This window comes from Drosophila montana, unplaced genomic scaffold, assembly GCF_035044405.1.
Source record: "Drosophila montana isolate Dmon_TW-CO22-7 unplaced genomic scaffold, ASM3504440v1 contig_2_1, whole genome shotgun sequence".
NCBI classification, from domain to species: Eukaryota; Metazoa; Arthropoda; class Insecta; order Diptera; family Drosophilidae; genus Drosophila; species Drosophila montana.
The window spans coordinates 841,818-863,811 of NW_026997875.1; the positions used below are offsets into that span (position 1 = coordinate 841,818).

The 21,994-nt window shown below is 44.0% G+C and overlaps 1 protein-coding gene and 1 long non-coding RNA gene across 4 annotated transcripts in view; one reads left to right on the forward strand and one right to left on the reverse strand.

Annotated features, from left to right (window-relative positions):
• The window catches only part of Snoo (Sno oncogene), a 121,503-nt gene that overhangs the window by 51,659 nt on the left and 47,850 nt on the right, over positions 1–21,994 (forward strand). The window lies entirely within an intron of this gene.
• The window catches only part of LOC135430285 (uncharacterized), an 84,858-nt gene that overhangs the window by 11,170 nt on the left and 51,694 nt on the right, over positions 1–21,994 (reverse strand). For 2 of the 3 annotated variants that reach the window (XR_010436582.1, XR_010436583.1), the window contains exon 3: positions 2,358–2,435. This is a non-coding gene — a long non-coding RNA (uncharacterized LOC135430285). Of the gene's footprint in view, positions 1–2,357; positions 2,436–13,697; positions 13,750–21,994 lie in introns of those variants that run through there. The other variant, XR_010436584.1, reaches the window with a different exon arrangement.

The window sequence follows — 21,994 nt, forward strand, 5'->3', positions numbered from 1 at the left end:
AAAATACCATTTAGAGTAAATCAGCTTGTATTTTTTTGGACATATTCCAGGGAATTAGTTCATTCATGTTTAACTTTCATACTTTTTTGACATATTTTTGGGAACTTGTTCTTCAACATTCAACATTCTTGCGTTCAATGTTAATACTTTTGATTTTATTCACATTGATTTTTATACCTTTTCAACAAGTTATATGCTCGCTTGTGTTGGTGTATTAGGAACTAGTTCACTTACCCTATATGAATTCGAGTAGGACATGAAGATCTAGTTCTTAAACATTTAAATTTGCTGCCTTTTTCCAGCTGTGTTTGCTAAAATTGACGTTCATTTATTTCGTTAACGTTTGTGAATTCCAATAAAAGACTTTTGTGGATTCTTATGATTTACTTGTTGGCACCGTTTTCTTTTTATCTATTTATTTGATCACTTGTGAACTAGTTCTTGTCCCCAAACGAATCCCTTTTTTCGGAATTACTCGCGACAATAAAGACATTGGCCCAGATATTCGAATAATTTGCGGTTTTAAATGTCATCACAGCAGTTTCTTAGCCATAATCATCAATAATTGTCAGCTGTATTTTGTTAACTTCTTTTATAGTTTGTTGGCGCCTTTGTCCTTGTTTAGGTCACGCACTTTGAAAGCGTTTCGTTGGAGATTCGCTGGAGATTCCTGTGCCGCGTTGTCCCAAGCACGTTCTCCAGACGCGCCCAGCAATTACTTAGAAGCCCACTTGACCAGCTGGCCAAGTTGGCTCGAGTTGGCCCGCGTTGGCCCGAGTTGGTGTGATGCCTATCAATTTGTTGAAATCATTTCCGCAATTTTATTGCCTCGTCTGCTGGCCAGCTGGACAGCTCGTGCCATTGGAGCGCGGGGGCGTCAACGGCAGCGCCCTAAGTGGAAACTGTTTGTGGAGGCGTCTCTCGGCGCGGCCATAACTCTTTTGCAGCTGGGATTTTGGCTGCAATGTCTAAATTCCAGCTCGGCTAGGTCAAGTTTGGCTCTCTTTAAACTGGGTTGAACACGAGCCTGCTTGTAAAACGCCAAAAAATACAGCGAAAACAAAAACAAGCAGCTGCCCCGCGCAACTTGGTAATAACTTGTTTTGTTGCCGCTGCTGTTGAGCTGCCAAATGGATTTTTGCATTACAATGTCAGATTAATCAAAACGAGGCAGCAGCAAAAAGCTAAAAAAAAAATAGAAGTGGGCTCAGGCTGAGAATGCCTGACTAGCAAATACCCTAGCAAATATCGCTACGCTCTTAAAATAAAGAGCATCAAAGGGACAGATTCCGATTTCATTCAATCTTTGAGATATACATAAAAAATCGTTGCAAATCAATTTATTTATCGATTCTATATAAATGGGACAACTATCGATAAAACATTAATAATAAAAATGCAAGTCTCTCTAGTTTTTTTCTTGGCTAGATCTGGAATATATACAGATATATGTATATGCTGTCTTCTTCTGCCTGTTACATGCACTTGCACAAAACCAATGCACCCACTTTTCTTAGCTATTTTCAAGGGGTATCGAAAAACGTTAGAGAAAACCGACAATTGTTTGGCCAAGAGGCAGGCAGTCGGCTGCGGCAACGGCTGGGCAACGGGAGTAGAGCTGGGTTGCGGGGTGCGGCGCATGGTGTTTGCTGCGCTTCACAAGAAATACGAATGCATAAAATTTTATGTTTTTCTGCTACTTGACGTTGGCAACAAGTGGGCCAAGCCAACAGCAATAGCAACAGCAACAGCCATGGCCACAACCGCAGCAGCAGATGATTATCAGCAACAACAACAACAACAACAACAGCAACAACTGCAACTGCAACAACAACTGCAACTGCAACTGCCACTGCATTAGTTTTTATTGAGGCAGTTGGCTGAGCTGACGTCGCGGCAGACACAGCGGCATTGCAACAACTGCCACAGCAACATTTTCATTACCATTCATCACCTGGCACCTACCGCACCCCAACCCCGCCCCGCCCCGCCCCATCCTACTGTACAGCAGCAGACGGTGACGCGACGGCCACTGCAAAACCTTGTGCCACAAGACACAAGACGTTGAGGAGACCTCGACTTCCTTTGGGTCGCTGCACAGCAGACCTTGCTGCCACTTGTGCTCGCTGTTGCTGTTGCAGTTGCCGCTGTGGCAGTTGCAGTTGCAGTTGCACCTATCGCGGTTTCGCCCAGCGGCGCATCCAACAGGCCTGGCGGCCATGAAGAGCTGCAAATTTATTAGAATTATGGCTTGTGAGACTGCTGCGAGACAATCCGCGGCCAGATCGGAATTGTCTTCGCATATATATTCTTATTTATACTTAAATATAAATATTTATGCCAATATATATGCTTACCCGAAAATTCTCATTGACACGCAAAGTTATTTTATTGATATCTACATTTAGGAGGGTGAGTTTCATAAATAAATATTCCTGGAAGAACAAAAGAAGTGGAGATTGTAGTAGAATACGAGAAGGAAAGGGGAGAGAAAGAGAAAGAGAGAGATAGAGAGATGAATAGAGAGGGGAGAGAGAGAGAGAGAGAGAGAGAGAGAGAGAAGGAGAGACAGAGAGAGTGAGAAAAAGAGAGAGAGAGAGATAAAGAGAGAGAAAAGAAAGAGAGCGAGGATAAAGTTTATTGGATACCCAACACAGCTTGTCAATCAAATCATGAGAATCTCATAGAAGGGCGATATTCAAATTAGGTCTGCGTTTGGTACATAAAAGACAGATATATATAAAGTTTATCTATTTGCAAACACAACTCATGAATACAATACTTTTAGCCAAAGCGTGAAAGCCTTACTTGAATTCATGAGAATCTCATAGAAGGGCGATATTTAAGCTTGGCTTGGTTTGCGTTTGGTGCTTATCAAAGATATAGAAGTTTTCGATGCCATAAATAAATAAAGTATTTAAATATATACATATTTTAGTTTAGTAAATAACTGTGTAGTAAGACTCAAACTAATTGTAGACTAGGAATTGACTTTTGTAATTATGAAAGCTATTCGAAATATTTACATATGAATAGTCTAGACAAACTAGCTATTAATGAAAGGTAGAACAGCTCCATAGTTAGCTATATCGTAAATAGTTTAATCATTTAAAATGATCTCTCATTTATTATCGTATATTGCTTTCTTGGTGCGTAGAAATTCACGTGAGCTGTATTTTTCCTTGCGCCCTCATTAGCAGCCCGACTCGAATAGGTTTTGATTAGTTGGAATAGGCGCTTGTTTTGATTTTTTGCTGATGGTCCAGGTCCATTCGGGTTGTGGAATACTTAGCGCCTTGGCGTTAATTTCACGCGAAGTATTTGCCAACGCTTCATTTGGCGCATATTATATTTGTTTTCGGGTCGCAATTGACGTCCAGACGTTCGAATTCGTTAAGGATGTGCGCCGTACGCAATGTCCTTTTAATTTGGTAATCTGTTTTTGCTCCCTGTCTGGACATTTGTTTTTCGTCTAAAAATCTATAGCGTAATTATGCAAAGGGCAAAGGTTTCTTTCTCGCTTTTCGAATGCCCATGTGTCCTGATGTCCTGCTGTCCTTATGTCCTGCTGTCCTTAGCTGTAACAGTTTGAATGTTCTGTAGCGCAGACAGCTGGACAGCGCCTTCATTTAAAGTACGTTAGTCAGCACATCAGAAGGCAAAACAACAGTCGCCACGGGGGCTCCATGCGGCGTCCAGACAGCTACGGCCCCAAAGCCGACCCAGACCCAGACCCAGACTCAGCGACCGAGCCCGAACCAAAGCATTTACACACGCAGCCATTGCTGTTTGCCATTATAATAACATAGTGTATATGCTTTGGGGTATCTGAGCTACAATATGAGAGTTGTTACAGAGGGTTTATCTTTGTATCTTTTCTTTGTATATTCCTCTTTGCGTAGCATTCGTTAACGTTTTGGCATTTACTTCCTCATGAAAGTGACAGTGACAGTCTCGGTCTCTCTTGTTTGTCTTTGGCATGCTCTCTTCTTAAATTCTCTTTTACATTGCATTCGTAAACGTTTTACTGACTGGTGACTGATCGCTTGCTGTACACTTTTTCGCTCAAATGTTTTCTGAGTTGCATTCCTTAAAAGTTTTGCTGGCTCGATAATAAATTATTTCTTTTAGCTCTCTAGTTTTTTTTTACATTGCATTCTTAATCGTTTTGCTGGCATTTTTACACAGCATTTCTCTTAACTTTCTAGATAAACGTTTTCCTGGCATGTTCTCATTTGCCCTTAAGTTTTTCAATAAGTTCTTCTTTACGCGTCATTCGTAAACGTTTTGCTGGAAAGCTCTTACTTCTATGGATTTGAATTGTCGTTCTTTCTTTTAATCTCTCTTTCTCTCTTGCTTTGCATTTATTCTTCTTAGGTTTGCCTTCGTAAACTTTTTACAGTCAGCATTGCAGCATGAGAAATAAATTGTACAATGAAATCTAAAAGTTTCTAGACTTTTTCAAACGAAAGTTATGCATTTTATAAACTTCTGCAAGTATTATAATAAAGCGTATTAAAGTTTCGTTAGGTCAGGCGGGGCTCATTTGTTTTACTCTCTATTTTGTTAAAGTTCTTATTGTTGTTGTTGGTATCGCACGCTTTTATGAGATGTCGTGAAGGACGAACAGCAGCGGTCGCAGCAACAAAACAACATAGCAAAACAAAAAAAAAACGACATTTGCTTTTAATGGCACAAAAGGAAAAGGAAAAGGACGAGCAAAGGGACACAAGGATGAGTTGTTGACTAGGCCGTAGGTTCATAACTGTGACTGCGACTGCGACTGGGCAGGGCTGACAGCCACATCGATAAGGAATGAAACGGCACAATGGACAATGGGCTGACCCAGCAACAGGACTAAAGGACACAGACACACACACAGAAATACAGACACACACACAGACACACACACTCGCACAGCGTCGGCAACGACATCCTTTTTCCTGTCTGTGCCCGGCCTGTTTGCTGTTGTATTTGTATCCGTGTCCGTGTGAGCTCCATTTTCCGCTAGCTATGCATGTGTATTGGTGCGCGTGTCTGCCGCGTCCTGGCCAACGCCGCCGCCCGGGCGCGCCTGTCGAAAATGTTTTCCATTTCAGTTAGCAAATTATGTCGGCCAAAAGCGAAGCAGAAGAGTCGGAAAAAAAAAGACGGCAAAATAAATGAAAGCCCAGACGCGACGCAGTTACCAATTGCTGGGATTGGGTGGGGGAGGGGGGAGGGTTGGTTTGGTTCCTTGTGTGTGTGTGTTTGTGTGCAGAGGGGGTTGAGCAGGCGCTGGGGAGCTCTGTGCGGACTGTGTTGGACATGTTGTTATGACATGGCGGGACGACAAGAGCACAAAATACAAAAATGAAAGAGGAATCAAGAGTTTTCAATGGGGGACTAACAGATACCCTGTAGCAGCGAGCTGAAGGATAGCAGACTGTATACAGACTATGGACTATGGATTATGGATTATGGAATATGGAATATGGAATGTGGAATATAGAATATGGAATGTGGAATATGGAATGTGGAATATGGAATATGGAATATGGAATATGGAATATGGAATATGGAATGTGGAATGTGGAATATAGAATATGGAATATGGAATATGGAATATGGAATATGGAAAACGGAATATGGACTATGGAATATGGAAAACAGAATATGGAATATGGAATAAGGAAAACGGAATATGGAATATGGAAAACAGAATATGGACTATGGAATATGGAATATGGAAAACGGAGTATGGACTATGGAATGCGAACTATGGAATATGAACTATGGAATACTGACTATGGAATATTAACTATGGAATATTAACTATGGAATATGAACTATGGAATATAGACTATGAACTATGGAATACGGACCATGGAATATGGACGTTATGGAATATTGACTATAGACCATAGATTAAGGACAAAGACGAAGATCTTATGGCTTTTGACTGTAGACTTAATAGCTTGCAATGTATCCGTAGCACTGCGAACCTTATCTAAAGCAGCTTACATATCGAAAACAATGGGGAATATCTCCCTTTTTCAGTTACAAATCCCCATATACCCTTTCCCCCATGTATACGGAGTGTTGCATAAACTGCAGGATCGCCATTTGCGTTCTTGTTATTTTGTCCCTGTTCGGACGCCATTTGGGACCATTTTTACTTTTCCTTTTTCCTCGACGGTTTTGTTTTTCTCGCGTCGGTTTTCTGTTTTGTTTTTTTTTGCGCTCTGCACTTGGCTTTTATGGTTGTTGGCGACGCGTTCCGCTTGAATTACGGGTCCAGCGAGCCGTGAGCAGCGGGTGCTTCGCAAATAAAGTTGCAAAAATGCGAACAAGAAGAAGATGCCCACGGGATGGGCGCCAGAGGCGCGAGGGAGCGGGCGAGAGAGGGAGGGAGGGCAGCGCTTGAGCTGGCAGCCATTTTGAAAAGTGTGTGCTTATAAAAACAGAGAGAGAGAGAATATGAAAAAAAAAATTGTGACTGCTGGCAATCATTGTGTCATCGATGATAAAGATTAAACCGATGGAAGTGGGGCTGCTGGGGGTGGGGGTGGGGGTTGGGCAGTGGCAAGGGAGGCGTGGTGAGGCGTGGCGTGGCGAGGGGCGGAGCTGTTGCTGCCCCAACAAAAAGCAACTGCAATTCCATTGTAAATAGTCAGAGCACTCGACATGCAAGCACAGGCAAACAGACATGCAAACACACACACAAACACACACACTCACACTCACACACACACACACACACATACAGTAGTTGTTGTATTTGTATGCGCAATGCTCTCCATTATGTGGTGCTCGACAAGAATGTGTCCCCGCATCTGCTTTTGGCCAGCGGCAGCCAAGAGCCTCAGCCGCATGTGTGTGTGTTTGTGTGTGTGTACAGCTGGGTGTGGTTATAAGTGTGTGTGTGTGCGTGTGTTTGTTGCTGTTGTGCAAAGTGGCACAAAGTGCTGGCATAGGACTCTTTTAGGCCCTGCCAGCTGCTGGTTTGCTTTTTGCTATAATACTTTTTTTTTCGCTTCTGCTTTTGCTGCTGGTTTCTCATTACAACCAAACGACCTTCAGCTTGGTCCCTTCAGCCGCCGCCCTCAACCCCCCTCCCCCTGACCACGCCCCCGCCGAAAATGTAAAAGTGCAGAATCAGGTCATGCGGGCGTTGCACGGCTGCGGGGCGTGGCAGCTAAAAACCAAATTGTAACCAACAACTTTGTACGGTCGAGCAAGTGAGTTGTGTGTCGCTTTGCCATTTAGAATCAGAGCAAATACATTTAGCACACACACACACACACACACACACACACACACACACACTCGAACCACAGGCAAGTGTGGTTGCATTGAGAGCTGTTCTCATGGTTCTCTTCTTGTCGAGCGGCTGTCGATTTGGCCATTGCGACAGACAAATGACAAACACTCGGGAATTTTATTTCTATTTCTATTTCGGATGCTTTTCTTTTTCGTGGTTAAAAATGTTGTTTATAGATGAAAGTACTCAATAAGAAATTTAGATGTCCTTAATTTGTTCTATTTTTGGCAGCAGGCAATATTCTGGAGGCCCCGTGGCGTATACGTAATTTGTGTCCATAAATTGTTTCTGGATCTTGGCATTAAAAGGGCAACAAAAATGTGTGCTTAAATAACCAGAGACATGTCTGGTCCATTAGCAACTGACACGTTAATTGCCAGACAAGAATATCCAGATAATTTATAATTGGGAAATATTTATATATATATGCATATAGTTGTCTGATATGACAGCTGACATTTGGCTGTGCGGCAAAGCGTGAAATTGGGTCTTGTTAAAAAGAATATGTAAGAATATTGTTGCTGGCAGCAAGTGAAGATTCCAAGCAGGATTTATTTCTCATATCGCATAACGAAAGTATACTTAATAAATTTCTAGCATTTCGCTTCTGTAACTACCCAGGCGATAAATTGGCGATAGCCTTTTTCTGCTCAGTTTTGCTTGAGCTAAAAGATGCTGTGAAAAGCAAAACCAAAATCTTTGTGGAAGTTGTTAATGTTTTTTTGCTATCGCAAATGTATCTTCTAAGCGATAGGTGAACCTATCTTTCAGACCAATCTATCTCTCTATCTATCTATCTATCTATCTATCTATCTATCTATATATCTATCTATCTATCTATCTATCTATCTATCTATCTATCTATCTATCTATCTATCTCTCTATCTATCTATCTATCTATCTATCTATCTATCTATCTATCTATCTATCTATCTATCTATCTATCTATCTATCTATCTATCTATCTATCTATCTATCTAACTATCTATCTATCTATCTGGAAAAGTAGCCTACAAGGGAGAGCCCGATATCCCTTATATATATAATAGAGAATATATATATTAAATGTGTGGATAATTTCTGTATTTAGTTAGTCTAACTAGTCTGCTTATTCTATTCAAACATTCTTGGCTGTGCTTAGCAATCAGTTTAGAATACTTAAGTATGTAAATAATAAATAAATATGTTGTATCACGATGATGCCTTAATTTTTATAGATTATTCGCATATTGATTACATTTATTTTTATAGCATTTACTTTGTAGTTTATCTGCGCAAATGCTGCATTTATTCTAAAGTTTAAATGTGAACAACTTTAAAGGAGGCTTTCATTTTGTTGAAATTCATTTTGCCTCGCCGCGATTCGTTTAATGGAATCTGAGAGGCATGCCTCACCTACACCTTGCCGCGCTTGCCGAGCGAAAAGCCAAACATTTACAGCAACAATTTTCCATGCAACCGGCTGCAGTCAGCGACAGAACGACAGAGCGACAACGACAGAGCGACAACGATAACGACATCGAGCCACCTGACCCACTGACACTGCCCCCAACAATCAAACCTACCCCACAGCATGTTGCACGTTGTTGCTGTTGTTGTTGCCGGGCTGCACATGCCGCCAAATCATATTTCCGTTTTTGTCGCCCTCGCCATTTCCATTCCCATTCCCATTCCCATTTCCATTCCCATTAACCACTTGATGTTTGCTGCGTTCTCATCATCTGCATCATCTAGGTAGTCAGCATCATCATCATCATCATCGTCATTGCTGAGCTCATCATCGACTTTATCATGAATGTTAATCGTCATCTGTCAGACGCATTTGCGGTTGCCAGCAAATTGAATGTAGGTCGTCGTCCCCCGCCCGCCCCCTCCCCCCTCAGAGTTGATGTCGTTGCGGTTGCCATTCGCGTGACCACAGCGCCATCGATCAGACAGCCGGTTAGGGGTGTGTGTGTGTGTGTGTGTGCGGAAAGGGGACGGGGTTGATTGAGAAGCTGAAGGGGGGATGGGGCAACGGTTGGGTGCTGATTGGCCGCCGCCAGCATGTCTGCAGCTGCTATCCGCACGCTGCGGTCGCGTCCACGCCCAATTAACAGGGCAGCGACTGGCTGCAGCACACGAAAAACTGTTGCCCCACTTGCATAACCTATATAAAAGACGTATACACACAAACACACACAGGTATATACATATATGCCACATGTACTGCGGCAGTTTTTGGGCAGCTGCAGCTAAAGCTCTGCGCTCCTAAGTAGGCAACGCTTTTTGTGTTTGTGTGCAGAAGTCAGTGCTAATCTATGATACTCAAGCTGAGCTATTGCCTTGTTAAACATTTTTATTATTCAGATATATGAATGTTAGCTTTTGCCATCAATATCGCTCTACTAACTCATATAGCTAGCTGTCTTGGTTCTGCTTTCAGTCAAGGGTATTCAATGAGCGGCATCACATTTTTGCGTCCTCTTGTTTTTATTGCTGCCAGTTTAAGTTGGAAATAAAGTCAAGCTCTTCGTGCTTGAAATGTTTGCTCTGTGTGTGTGCGAGAGTATGTGTGTGTGGGTGGTGGGTGTGGCAGTTAATAGCTGTTGTTTGGCTAAGGCTTAGGGCTCTTGAAAACCTGGTCTCTACTCTGACGACTGCTGCTGTTTGCCTGTTTGTCTATTACCCGGCTGCTGTCTGTCTGGTCGCACATGACAGCAGCAGCAGCAGCAGAAATACACACTAAGCACACACACACACACACGCACACACAAGCAAAAACCTTGCTCAGCCTTAGCCAAAGCTGCATACATTTGCCCCAAAATGTATGCTACATTTTTTGTTCAGCACAGCTGCTGGTGCTGTTGTTGTTGGTATTATTGTTGTCTCGTCTCTAGAGCAGACACTCCTTTTAGCAGCACACACACACATATATATACATATACATATATAACTGTATATACAGCTGCACACACATTTAGAGGAGCACTAACTGATTTTTAGGTCGCCGGCGCTAACGACAGAACGACAAACGTTTACGGCTTGGCTGAGGCTCATCGTTAGCCCACACACACACAAATACAGACACACACACACACACTCAGTAAATGGCAGACAGGCAGACAAAGCAACAACAACAACAACATCGTTGGCGCTCGTTATGAACAGCAGCAACAAAAACCGCTGCCGCTGCCGCAGCCGCAGCCCAAGCACTAAAAGCCCGCAACTAACAGACACCCTATCCAACAGACACCCTACCCTACCCTACGCCACACAGCCTGCTGCTGCACAATTTGGTTAGACATGAACCAGTTTTATATTATTTTTTTCTATTTTATTTTACTTTTATTTTTTTTATATTTTTTGAGTGCGCGCGCTCAGCTGCTCTCCTCCCCCTCCCCCCTCCGTTTCCCTCCCTCTAGCACTCACTTTTTCTCGCTCGCTCAGCCTTAGCTTTGGTAGTGCCGCTTGCTGCCGCCAGATGGCGCGCTTGCTTTTATATTTTGCGGCATTTATCCAAAAAATGTTCTTGCTTCTGCTTCTTCTTTATATACGACGCAATGTTTGTATGTAGTGTATATATGTTTACTTTGTGTGTGTGTGAGTGTGAGTGTGTATATAGAACTTTCAGCCATTCATTTTGTTTTATTGTCGTTACTGTCGAGCGCAGCAGTAGCAGAAGCAGCGCAGACAGCCGTCTGCGTGGCCCGTGTGGATTTTCGGTTCGTGAATTGTTTGCTGAATTTCGCCTGCTTTTTCCTCTTTCCTCTTTTATACCCTGCAAACAGTTATAACGGCAAGACGTTCGGTCGTTCGTTGGTTAGTTTTGTCTGCTTAAATACTTTGATTCGTAAAATGTGAGAGTTAGGCTCTAGTTAATTTCTGCGTATTTTGCTCAATTTTTAAAAATCGATAAATATTGAAAATTCCTTTCCTAGTATCTTGGGTAGTTTCGGCAGATATTAGTCTCCGAATATTTTGACCATTAACTGGAAATCGATAAATATCGAAATTGTTTCGAAGGGTTCTAAAGCGATATCAGAGCTGCTATTGACAGAAAATCGTATGTACAGGGTATTTATTAGTCGAGCAAGGACGGCTTGTACACTCGTTTCTCTTTTATTTTTTTGGCGCATAAAGTTGCCAGTCAGGCAGCCGGGAGGCAGTCAGGCGTTGGTCGCACAACGCTGCCCGCATTGTGACTCGCCTTGGCGCAACCGTCGCACGTCCCGCCACTCCGCCTGCCCGACTGTCCGCCTGCCCGACTGTCCGCCTGTCACATCCTTCTGTGCCCCAGCCTGCGTTCTGGTCGTTTCAGCTGTTGGTGTTTGGTTCGTGCGCTCGTTTTTGGCCAGCAATTTTTGTTGCTTTTGTCTGCTTTGGTTTTTATGCCTGCCACATACACTCCGCACCACTTTATCTGGGCCCCGCCACGCCCTACGCCCTACGCCCCCTTTCCACTGGCTGGTTTTTGCGTGTTGCAGCTTTTCGCTTCCTTTTCTGGCGACGACGACGACGACGACGAGGACGACGTCGTCTAAGCTGGGAATTTATGTGCCATGTGCGTTTCATATTTTTACTGTGCTATGTGGACCACCAGGCTGCTGCTGCTGGCTCCCTCGGGGCGCGCACACACACACACACACACAGACACACACACACACACACACACACACACACACACGCTGGCTCTGCCTCACACTTTTGCTTTATTGCTTCAAATGGACCACATTTTCTACTTTTCGCTTTGGAATTAAATAAATATTGTAAAATGTGTGTAAAGTTTGCGCTTTGTTTGCACTCCGGAGTCTTAACGCTGAATTTAGTTAATTCACGTTTAGCCGTTGATTAAAGCAACAAGAGAGTTTGTCATATGCGAGTGTTGACTGTGCCTCAGATAACTGTTGCAGCCGGACAGCTGAGAAGTTAGCGAAGACAAGGGCCAACAGGTCGTATGAGTTATGCTAGAATTTGTATGTAGCGCACGAGGCGTATGCGTAGTATTCAAATCTTTTCATTTCATTTATGCTTAGATTTTGCTTAACAAAACTGTGTGGCTAATTTTAGCCGGATCGGAGCTCTATCTCATATAGTTCCCATAGGAACGAAAGTAGGTTATTGTGTTTGTCAATATATTCTGGCCAAACTCGGCTTTTACTTGTTTCTCCATTATCCTTATTTCTGAGTCAAATCTTGTCAGGATCGACCTGCTATATTGCATAGCTCAAATCGGCCGAAAGTTGAGTTCCTGTCTGGCAAAATATTCTGTTTTTCAAGCTATTTCCACCCAACTTAGCATGTAGGAGCTGTAATATTTCGGAATATATCTGAAAACCTGTGGGGAAAATGTCTGCAAAAGTATTATCTCACTTTCATATGGAAAACTTATCTACACAAAGTTCCACACAGCCTATAGCTACTCCCTAATCGCCTCTCGATTCTCCTTTTAGAAACTTACTTAGCTGCAACTAATTGCCAAGCTGTATAATCGAATAAAATATAATAAAATATGCTGTGTGCGTGTGTGCATAAATATACTATAATATATAAATTAAAGGTGTCGACCTAATGGAATGCTCCTATCTGATGTCGTGCATCTGTAGCTTAAGCCAACTGTAGCCTACTTATGGGCGTTGGCCCACATCCTGCTGTCTCCGCACGGCTTGTGTGACCTGCTTTTTGCTCTTTGAGTGGTTTCGCCCAGCTACGAGGCAGAGGGGAGGGGGGGGGGGGGGTGTCAGCTTCGAGCAGCCCGGCGGCATGTGCTGCGGCAAAGCGAACCCAAAAAATGACGATGTCGACGGCGGTCGAAGTGTCAAAAGTTTGGCTCAACTTTTGCACGCGCTCTCAAGTGTGCCTGCGTGTGCGTCTGTGTGTGTGTGCGCTGCAAAGTGGCCACCAGCACAAGCCACAGTCAACTCGTGAACTTACCACATGCACACACACACCCACACCCACACACACCCACACACACGCACTTTGTTGATTATGCTTTCCTCGCCCCACATTAATGTGTATCCCTTTCGCTTTTTCGGGCTCGTTTGTAGCCGCAGCCCATTTTGGCGGCGCCTCTTGGCTTTTGCGTCATACGCGTCTGTCGCTTGTCTCCGTCTCCGTCTCCGTCGCCGTCTCTGGCTGTGCCGCTGTCTTGTGAATTTCCTCTTCACTTGACAGCCGTCGCTTCCGCTGCGCCCAAACCCAAGCTTGGGCCCAAGCACAAGTCATCAACGACGCCGTCGTTTCGCCTTGACTCTCTGACATTTGTCTCACTGCCTGTCAGCCTGTCTGCCTGTCTGTCTATCAGCCAGCTTCCATGTTAAGACATTGCACACTGGTGCAAACTGTGTCGAAACAATATCAAATAAGCTCGGCTTATCTGATTTTTTTCATATATATTTAAGTGTGAACTTACCCGAAAAAAACAGCTATCAGTAGGAGGGAAACAGTATTTTGCGTTCCTAGAAGAAAAAAATAATTAAAGAAAGGGTTAGAAAAAGAGAAATATGGAGCAATAACATCGGAGAGAGAGAGAGAGAGAGAGGAAAAGAGAGAGTGGGGGATACAGAGATAACTATACAATATTATAATGCGAACCCTGTTAAGTCCTACGTTGATTCATGAGAATCACATAGAAAGACAGTGCATTTGCGGGTTAGAGAAATAACATGCGAGAGAGGGAGAATGGAGGGAGATACAGGCAGTAAGAGTTAAAACAGATATAACTAAACAATATTATAATCAAAGTGCGAACACGCTTAAGTCTTACGTTGATTCATGAGAATCACATAGAAAGGTAGTACATGTGCTAGCTGCGCTTGCTTAATGTACCACTGTGCCATTCGCCTGTCTTTGATACAGACAGACACAGACACCGACACACATACATTTAGCACACACCACTCCCCCCTCTTTCACCCCCCACCCTCCCTTACAACTCAGTTAAGTTTAGCAAGTGCCGCCCCTGGTGGATTATTTCGGCACAATTTGCATATTCAATGAGCCTTCGACGTGGCTGGCTGTCGCCTTTGGCATCAAGTGTTTGGGTTAAGGGGCGTGGCGGCGGGCCATGCCGCAGACGCAGCCGTTGCCGTTGCCACACGCACGTGTTACATAAGTTTTGCAACGTGTCTGCCCTTCTCCACACTCTCTCTCTCTCTCTCTCTCTCTCTCTCTCGCCCACACTCTCCCACGCTCTGCTTGTCTCTGTTTGCTTTGCACGTGGCAAAATTGTTTCGTTGTCGGCAAATGAAATTTGTTTGCCTAGGCGCAGGAGTCGCTTCGTCCTGCCGCATCCCGCCCGCTGGGGCTCGGCTACCAAAATGCCAGCCATTTGCCAGCTGTGCGTGTGTGCGTATGTGTGTGTGTGTGTGTGTGCGTGTTTATTTTATTGATTACTCTGTCTCATGCGTGCCTTCTATTTGTTGTCTCTGTCTGGCTTGTGTGCTCTGTCTTTGTTTATGCTTTCCATTTTATTTATAATTATCTGACATTTCGCTAAATGTTGATGGGCCTTAAGGCTGCTGTTGGCTTTAAAGATTGACTGACTGACTGATTGACTGACTGATTGTCTGTTTGGCTGTCTGATGGTTCGCACAGCGCCTGAATTTAGACGCATTACGTATACGCCGCGTGTGCTCAAGGTCAATTTGGTATAAGTATATATATGTATGTGTGTCTGTGTATGTGTGTGTGTGTGTGTGCATTTGTTTTGTGTGCGTGTGTGTGTGCTTGTTTTATGCCCTTAAATGCCGCCAATTGTATACAGTGCAGACAAATGTTTATTGCATGCGCCACGCGGCGTATGCGTAATATTTGTGGCAGCTGCTCTCAGGCGCCAACTTAGACGTCACACCCACACACACACACACTCTCATACACACTCATACACACTCATACAGCCACTTGCTTAAGCGCAAAACCAGCGTCTAGCTGACAACATGAGCATTAACTTTGGAGCTAATCCAGTGCCACGTCAGCAGCAGGCGGAGCTGAGTGCCTCGACAGCTTCTTTCACTTCAAGAGCTGCCCACAAATTGTCAAGTTACTTTGACAGCAACCGCAAATTGAGCGTTAATTGTGCTGCTGTTCGACGGACAGATACCACGCACTTGGTGGAATAGAATAGTTAATAAGCCAGTTCTACTTAGCATGAGTTATCAGTTGGATTTTCAGCTATTGAAGGTGAGATTGCTTGTAAGGGGCAAATGGGCTTCGAGCAGCAGAAAGAAACTTAGCTCTCGAGAAGTTCACTTACTATAAAGTAGTTCTACTCTGCATGAAATATCAGCGAGAATTTCAGCTGCTTGTTGTCAGCATTGCCCAATGCCATTCGTTTGGCTATCAACTTCTCTTAAGCGCCCTCTAAGGCATGTACAGAGGGGAGAAGCATTAGAGAAGTTAACTCATTTAAGGCAGTTACAGTCTGCAACTCAGCTGAATTATCAGGCTTCTGTCGTGTCTTGAGCTATTGTAAAAAGAAGACAGTTCGTAGTCAAGAGTTGATATAAAGCGAGAAGCATTCGAGAAGTCAGTTGAGTTTTAATTTGCATGACATTTCAACTACAATTTCAGGCGCAAATTTTCGTGAGCTAATTGAGAAAATGATTTAACGTATTCCGTGTCTCGAGAAGAGAAGCTTCTGATAAGTTAGCTCATGTTAAGAAGTTCCATTTGGCATGAAATCGCAGCCAAAACTCATGCTGTTTGTTGCCAAACGCAGTTTAGACTTATTTCTGTTGACTCTCGAATGTTTCCAAAGCACAAAATACCCCATATTGGGATTTGAGATTATGTCCCAATGCAGGAAATAAAGGTCTGGCCCTATAGACTTCCTGGCCAGCTTAAAGGGCATTTAGACTTTGATTGAAGCAGAGCTGGGCCAGTAAATGGAAGCAGAAACTTTCAAACGAGCAGCCGATGAGAAAATGCCAAAGCCAAAGGTCTAAGCACGTTTTTCACATTTCATTTCGCATACACAAAGCAAAATGTCGCCAGGCCTAGCAACTGCCCCAAAGGAGCAGCAACAAGGAGCAGGAACAAGGAGCAACTGGATAATAATGAATGTGACTGTTGCCCCTGCTCATCAACAGCTGCTCCAGCAACAAAATCTGATTTTGAGTGGCGGCAAAGTTGTTCGTTCTTGTTGTTGTTGTTGTTGTTTGTTATGACAATGACATGGAAATGAAGACGAGCGAGACTGTAGCTGACTCGGCCTCAAGCTTCGGCCCATGCCCCCCCCCCTCCCCCCTCCGCTTTGCCCAACAACCCTCGGACTTCCACTTCAGCTGTTGTCACTGCCAGGCACACGGCACACGGCACATTCGTCCTGGCATTAATCAACTGTCCGTAGTCCGCAGTCCTCGGGCTGAGCCCAGCCCAAGCCCGCTTTTAACTTGGCTCCGTCCTGGCCAGCGCTCATTAGGCGGCCTCAGCCTGCAGTTAGTCGTGCCTTGTGCCGCAGTCGACTTTCTCTAATGCCTGATGCCCTACAGCGCAGGGTGTTTGAGTTTAGAGATGCAGCATGACAGTAATATGTACATATTCGTATATATTCCTGATTGGCTTGAAGAGCTAAGCTGAACGAGCTGCCTGCTAAAAAAGTTGTTCAAGAAATTTTCTTATTTTCTTAGCAGCTTTACACGCGCTCATTCACTTTTATATACGGATATAGATATAAAAGATAGATATATAGATGAATAAAAGAAAAAAAGTATTGCTATCCAATAATAGTTTCAATATATATTTATCTATTTATCTATCTATGTACCGTTTTTTTCTATAAAACATCTAACAATTTCTCTGCAAAGGGTATTCATGCTTCGACTTTATTTTTTTTAAATTTTGCCTGCATTCTCTTTTTTGTTTTGTGGCCAGCATACATGGCTTTTTCTGCTTCTTGCTTTTTGCGCTTTTGTTTCAAGTTAAGGCAAATGTATGTGTATGTGTGTGTGTGTGGGAGAGAGAGAGAGGGAGAGAGAGCGAGAGAGAGAGAGACAGCAAATGCACGACATTTGCTTTATTTCTTTGGTTTTTTTCTCTGCGCTCTTTTTTGTGGCAGACCCTCGTCTTGTTACTTTTTTGCGTAATTTTTTTTTGCCTATACACACACACACGTGCCACGCTGCCACGCCCACGCGCCCAGGTACACACACAAGCACACACACACACACAGAGGCATCATCTCACTCGGCACTCGGCAAAAACAAATAGCGTCCGCGTCTATACACAAAATCAGACGCTCAAGGACTCTTTAGTTTGCCAGCAGCTGCAGCTGCCTCGCCCCTCCTGACAGCCCCTCCCCTCACACACACACACACACACACTCGCACGCACACCCACTTGAAAATGCCGTGCAATGAAAGTAATTTTCGCCAAATAGACTGCGACCTGCGCTGCCTCTGCCTCTTCCCCTCGCATTTGCACAGCTCGCTGAGCTCTCGTTTAACTGCGACTGGCGACTGCTTACAGGCAAATGGGTTTCGCTCCCGCTCCTCCTCCTCCTTCTCCTACTGCTACTGCTACTGCAGCTGTAGTAATGCCACAGGGCACTGAACAATTCGCGCTGCAAAGTTGGTCGGCTTGTTGTATTTCAACTTGACTGGGAGTACATACACGGCGGACTTATCCCTTTGGATCCTTCATAAAGTCAACTTTAACGGGGCGAATTTTCATGTTGAAGACTATTTTGGGATTCATTTAAAGTACAAAATATATATTTCTTCAACTTAACGGCGTGTGGACTTCGTTTTTATTTGTTCGGCAATGTTTTTCAAGAAACAATATATCAAATAGACGATGGATAGCTAGGTGAGAGTTTTGGATGACCAATTTTCTCGCTTAATCACTTTATTATATACAGTAAAAACGTAAATTGCAGATAGTGTTTAGAAAAAAAGTTATCGAAGTGCACATTATTGATCGATGTTTATCGATATCAGCATCGCACTTAAACTTAAATAGAAAGGCTTCAAGTTTAAGTTTTCTTAGACATTTCTGTGCTAGAAACCGTTCAAAGAACGGGCCATGCGATAAATTCGTGTTAGTTACAAAACTATCGGTAACTTGATATGAAAAACTACAGACAACTATCGATACCAGCAGAACACGTTAGTCTTCAACACGTTAGCTATCATTATATAAAGTAATTAACTTAATTAAGAGATCGATAACACAATACTGAAAACTATCGATAGTCTTTACATTCGCAATAGCGACAAGAAACTTTATGAGACACTATTATTTCGATTATATCGTAATTCGATGGGTTTTATATTTTTAGTTGCATGTGTACATTTAAATAGCTGAAGAATTATCGATATATTATATCGATAGTTCCAAGAAAACTCAGATTCTCAGCAATCACTTAAACGATCTTCCTTTTTACCTATGTCTGCCCATCTATCTATCTATCTATCTATAGGTTTTCTTCTGTGGTAGACTATTAAAGTTTGCATCATTAATCGACAGCTTCGATAGTTGAGTCACGACTTAGCCCCATGCTGAATACGTATATGTGTCGAAAACAATCGAAACTTTTCAGCAACTGCATTCTGGCCAATGTTAATGATAGCACTTCTCAACTTTAACTTAAAACGGAAATGATATTAATTAGAAAACTTTGGTTAGGCGCTTTTCCAACTTTACGTCAATTACAAAGAGTTTGATGAGTTCTCTATGCTTGTATATGTGTGTGTGTGTGTGTGTGTGTGTGTAAGCTGTACATGCATAGATATTCTAATGCTGGGGGAAAACCCTCGACAATCATCAGTTCTAATTGCTTTTCATGGCAATGTCACAACAACAAGAATAAAATTTTCAACAATAGACGAGGAAAATCTCCTCGCTGCGAGCCGCATTTTCCTTTTGATTTTCCTTTTGCTCTATTAAAGTTTTTGGCGCCCCAAAAAAAGTTGTGTAGCACGCCTCAGCCCCTTGATTCAAAGTCTTTTCTCTGCAACTTCAAACCGAAAAGCGCAAAAAGTTTTTTATGCGGCTTCGGCTCTTTTCAAATTTCATGCCCTCCAAGCTAACCCACCCCACCCCACCACACCCCCTCTCACTCTCTCTCACACACACACAAACAATTCATTGGCATTTTCTATGGTTTTGTTAAGCAGCAGCGGAAGGGAAGCAGCTGAAATTCTTAGAAAAGAAGCTGACTTGCAATGCCAAATGGAGCCATCCCTCCCCCCCCCCCCTCAAAGCCCCACCAACCCTGTGAGCTGTCTGACTGACTGAATCTCTCTCTTCCTCTCTCTCTCTTTCGCTCTGTCAGTCAGTCGGCTTGTGGGCAGCGGAGGCTTGGTTACGTCTCTGGGCTCGGGCAATATATTCACGTCTGCGTCAGCGTCTGCTGTCTTCTTCTTCTTCTGCTTCTGCTGCTGGCTTCTTCTTCTTCTTCTTCTTCAACGGCACTCATGCTCTGCTATTTGGTCGGCCTCTTCTGCTCATTTCTAACTGTTAACTGTCGGTTTGTCTGTTGTCTGTCTCAGTTCTCGCTGTGCGTCTGTCTATTTGTCTATTCCTCTGCTTCTGTATCTTCTTCTTCTTTATTTTATTTTTATTTTTTTTTGCCTTCCGCCTGGCAACTTTACATTTTCATGCTCGTGCTCCCATTTCACAGCTTTCGCTTCCTTCTCAAAGTCGCCTGGCTCAGAGAGCTCTCCCCAACCGCACCGTCCCGCCCTCCCCAGTGCCGCCCACTTCCGTTCCATTTTCATCTGCTTGAGTGGAATTTTTATTTGTCTGCTGCCATTTCTCGTCGCCGTCGCCGTCGTCCCCGTTCTTTGTGCGGAGGATACCCTGTTACCAAATGTTACGCAAGGGGCTTACGAGAATATTAAATAAGACATCTGAAGCACAGCTTGACTTCTTTAAGGGTTTTGACGAGTTTTTAAATATTGAGTCTAAAAATAAATAACATTTCAGCTTAAGACTTCAAGTGGTTTCAGAACATTCCAAAGAAATTTTCTCGATTATCGCAATATGAATTAATAAAAATTTTATTCTTTTAAATGGAACAACTAATAGTTGAACAAGAATGTTCCAATTCCAACTGTTTCTACGGCTTATTTCTAAATTCTATACTTTTAGCTAACATTTTGTAACACTAGGCCCCATAAATGAATTGTATTTCCATTTTCGTTTAGCTGGAGAGCTCGCATATATGACGAATTTCAAATAGGGGTATTCAAGCGTCGAGGCCTTTTAAAAAGGATTACAAACTCGTTCTTTTTGTTGTCCCAGATTACACTTTACCTTTGGGTAATCAGCATTGCTTTTACTGCAGCGCCGACTCCTGGGAATCTTTTATCCTTTGCTGTGTCTTGTCACACACTGTGTGTGTGTGTGTGTGTGTGTGCGTGTGTATCCTTTCCGCCTGCTTTTAATTTCTAACTGCGGCTTGGCCGGAATCCCCCAAACGCAAATTCATTATGCGCCACTCAAGGGCTGGTAGGGCTGTGGAGCCGCCCACTTGTACTCCAACTGACCAGCCAACCCCCCTCCTAATCCCCATCCCCATCCCTAGTTACAGCCTCGCAGCCAGCGATCGGTTGCGCCTTGTCAGCAGAGCGGCTACTTCAGTAGCCTGCGCCTCGCCCAGTGCCTCTTCCAGTGCCAGTGGCCACGCCCACTGGAGCTGGAGCCAGCAGTCGCGCCTACCTGGCCAACAAACTGGGCAAAGTAGCCAACTTCAGCGATTTATCTTAAGTGGTTGCCGTGAATTACGACAAATTTCTATAATAAAGCAGACAAAAATCTAACCAAATGGTCGCCACAGAGCCGGGAGGCTCGTCCCAGAAACAACCGCTACTTGGAAGACGGCCAAGACCATGGCCAAGACCAAGACCAAGACCAAGATAACAATGTGTTGTTGTTGTTGCCTCCACTTGATTTCACCATGGCAATTCTGGGCGCAATCAACTGTTGCTTTGGCGTTTAGACGCAGAAGAAGAAGCAAAAAATACGCAAAGGCTAATCAATAAATTTGACGTGCGTTCGGGGTACATTTTATTTTTTCTTTTTTGTCAGATAAGGTTGCAAAGGTTGCCCATAGTGGGAATTGGAGGGCGAATGAATGAGGGGGGGGGGGGGTGGCCTTATCAGGCAGCTAAGCAAATTGCGTGGTCCGCTTGTAAACAAAAACAATCGACGGCCATGGCAAGTGCGCGACTCCCGCGGCGCCAGATAAGCGCCACAGACGACCTTTGATATGGCCAGAAAGAGACAGCGAGGGGGAGAGCGAGAGAGAGGGGGAGAGGAGAGCAACACGTTGTCAGTGCGTGTCGCAACTGTTGTTGCTTTTGTCTCAAATTCGCAATGAGCCATTTGCCAGGTCAATAAATGTATCGCAAGCGAGAAGTTGACCAGAGTCAAGCAGAGTGAAGAGTGGCGTGTTAGGAGGGGGGGAGGGGCTAACGGCAGGCCTTGGCCATGGCACCTGTTCGTTGTGGCCTAGCAGCCGCCAAACCGGCCGAGCTTATCAGCATCTCGAGCTCTAACCAACTGCACAAGTGGCTACTGCTGCTGTTGCCACAGCAGCTCCCCCTCCCCCTCCTCCTCCCGCTGCCCCCCCTCCCCACCCCCCCTCTGGCAGGAACGTGTCGTTCACATTGCAAACGAGCAGCAGAGCTCGCCTGTTGCCCAGTTGCCATCGATATCGTCTACTGCCTTCAGCCTGTTGCCTCATTTCGGGCCTTTGCACAGTGT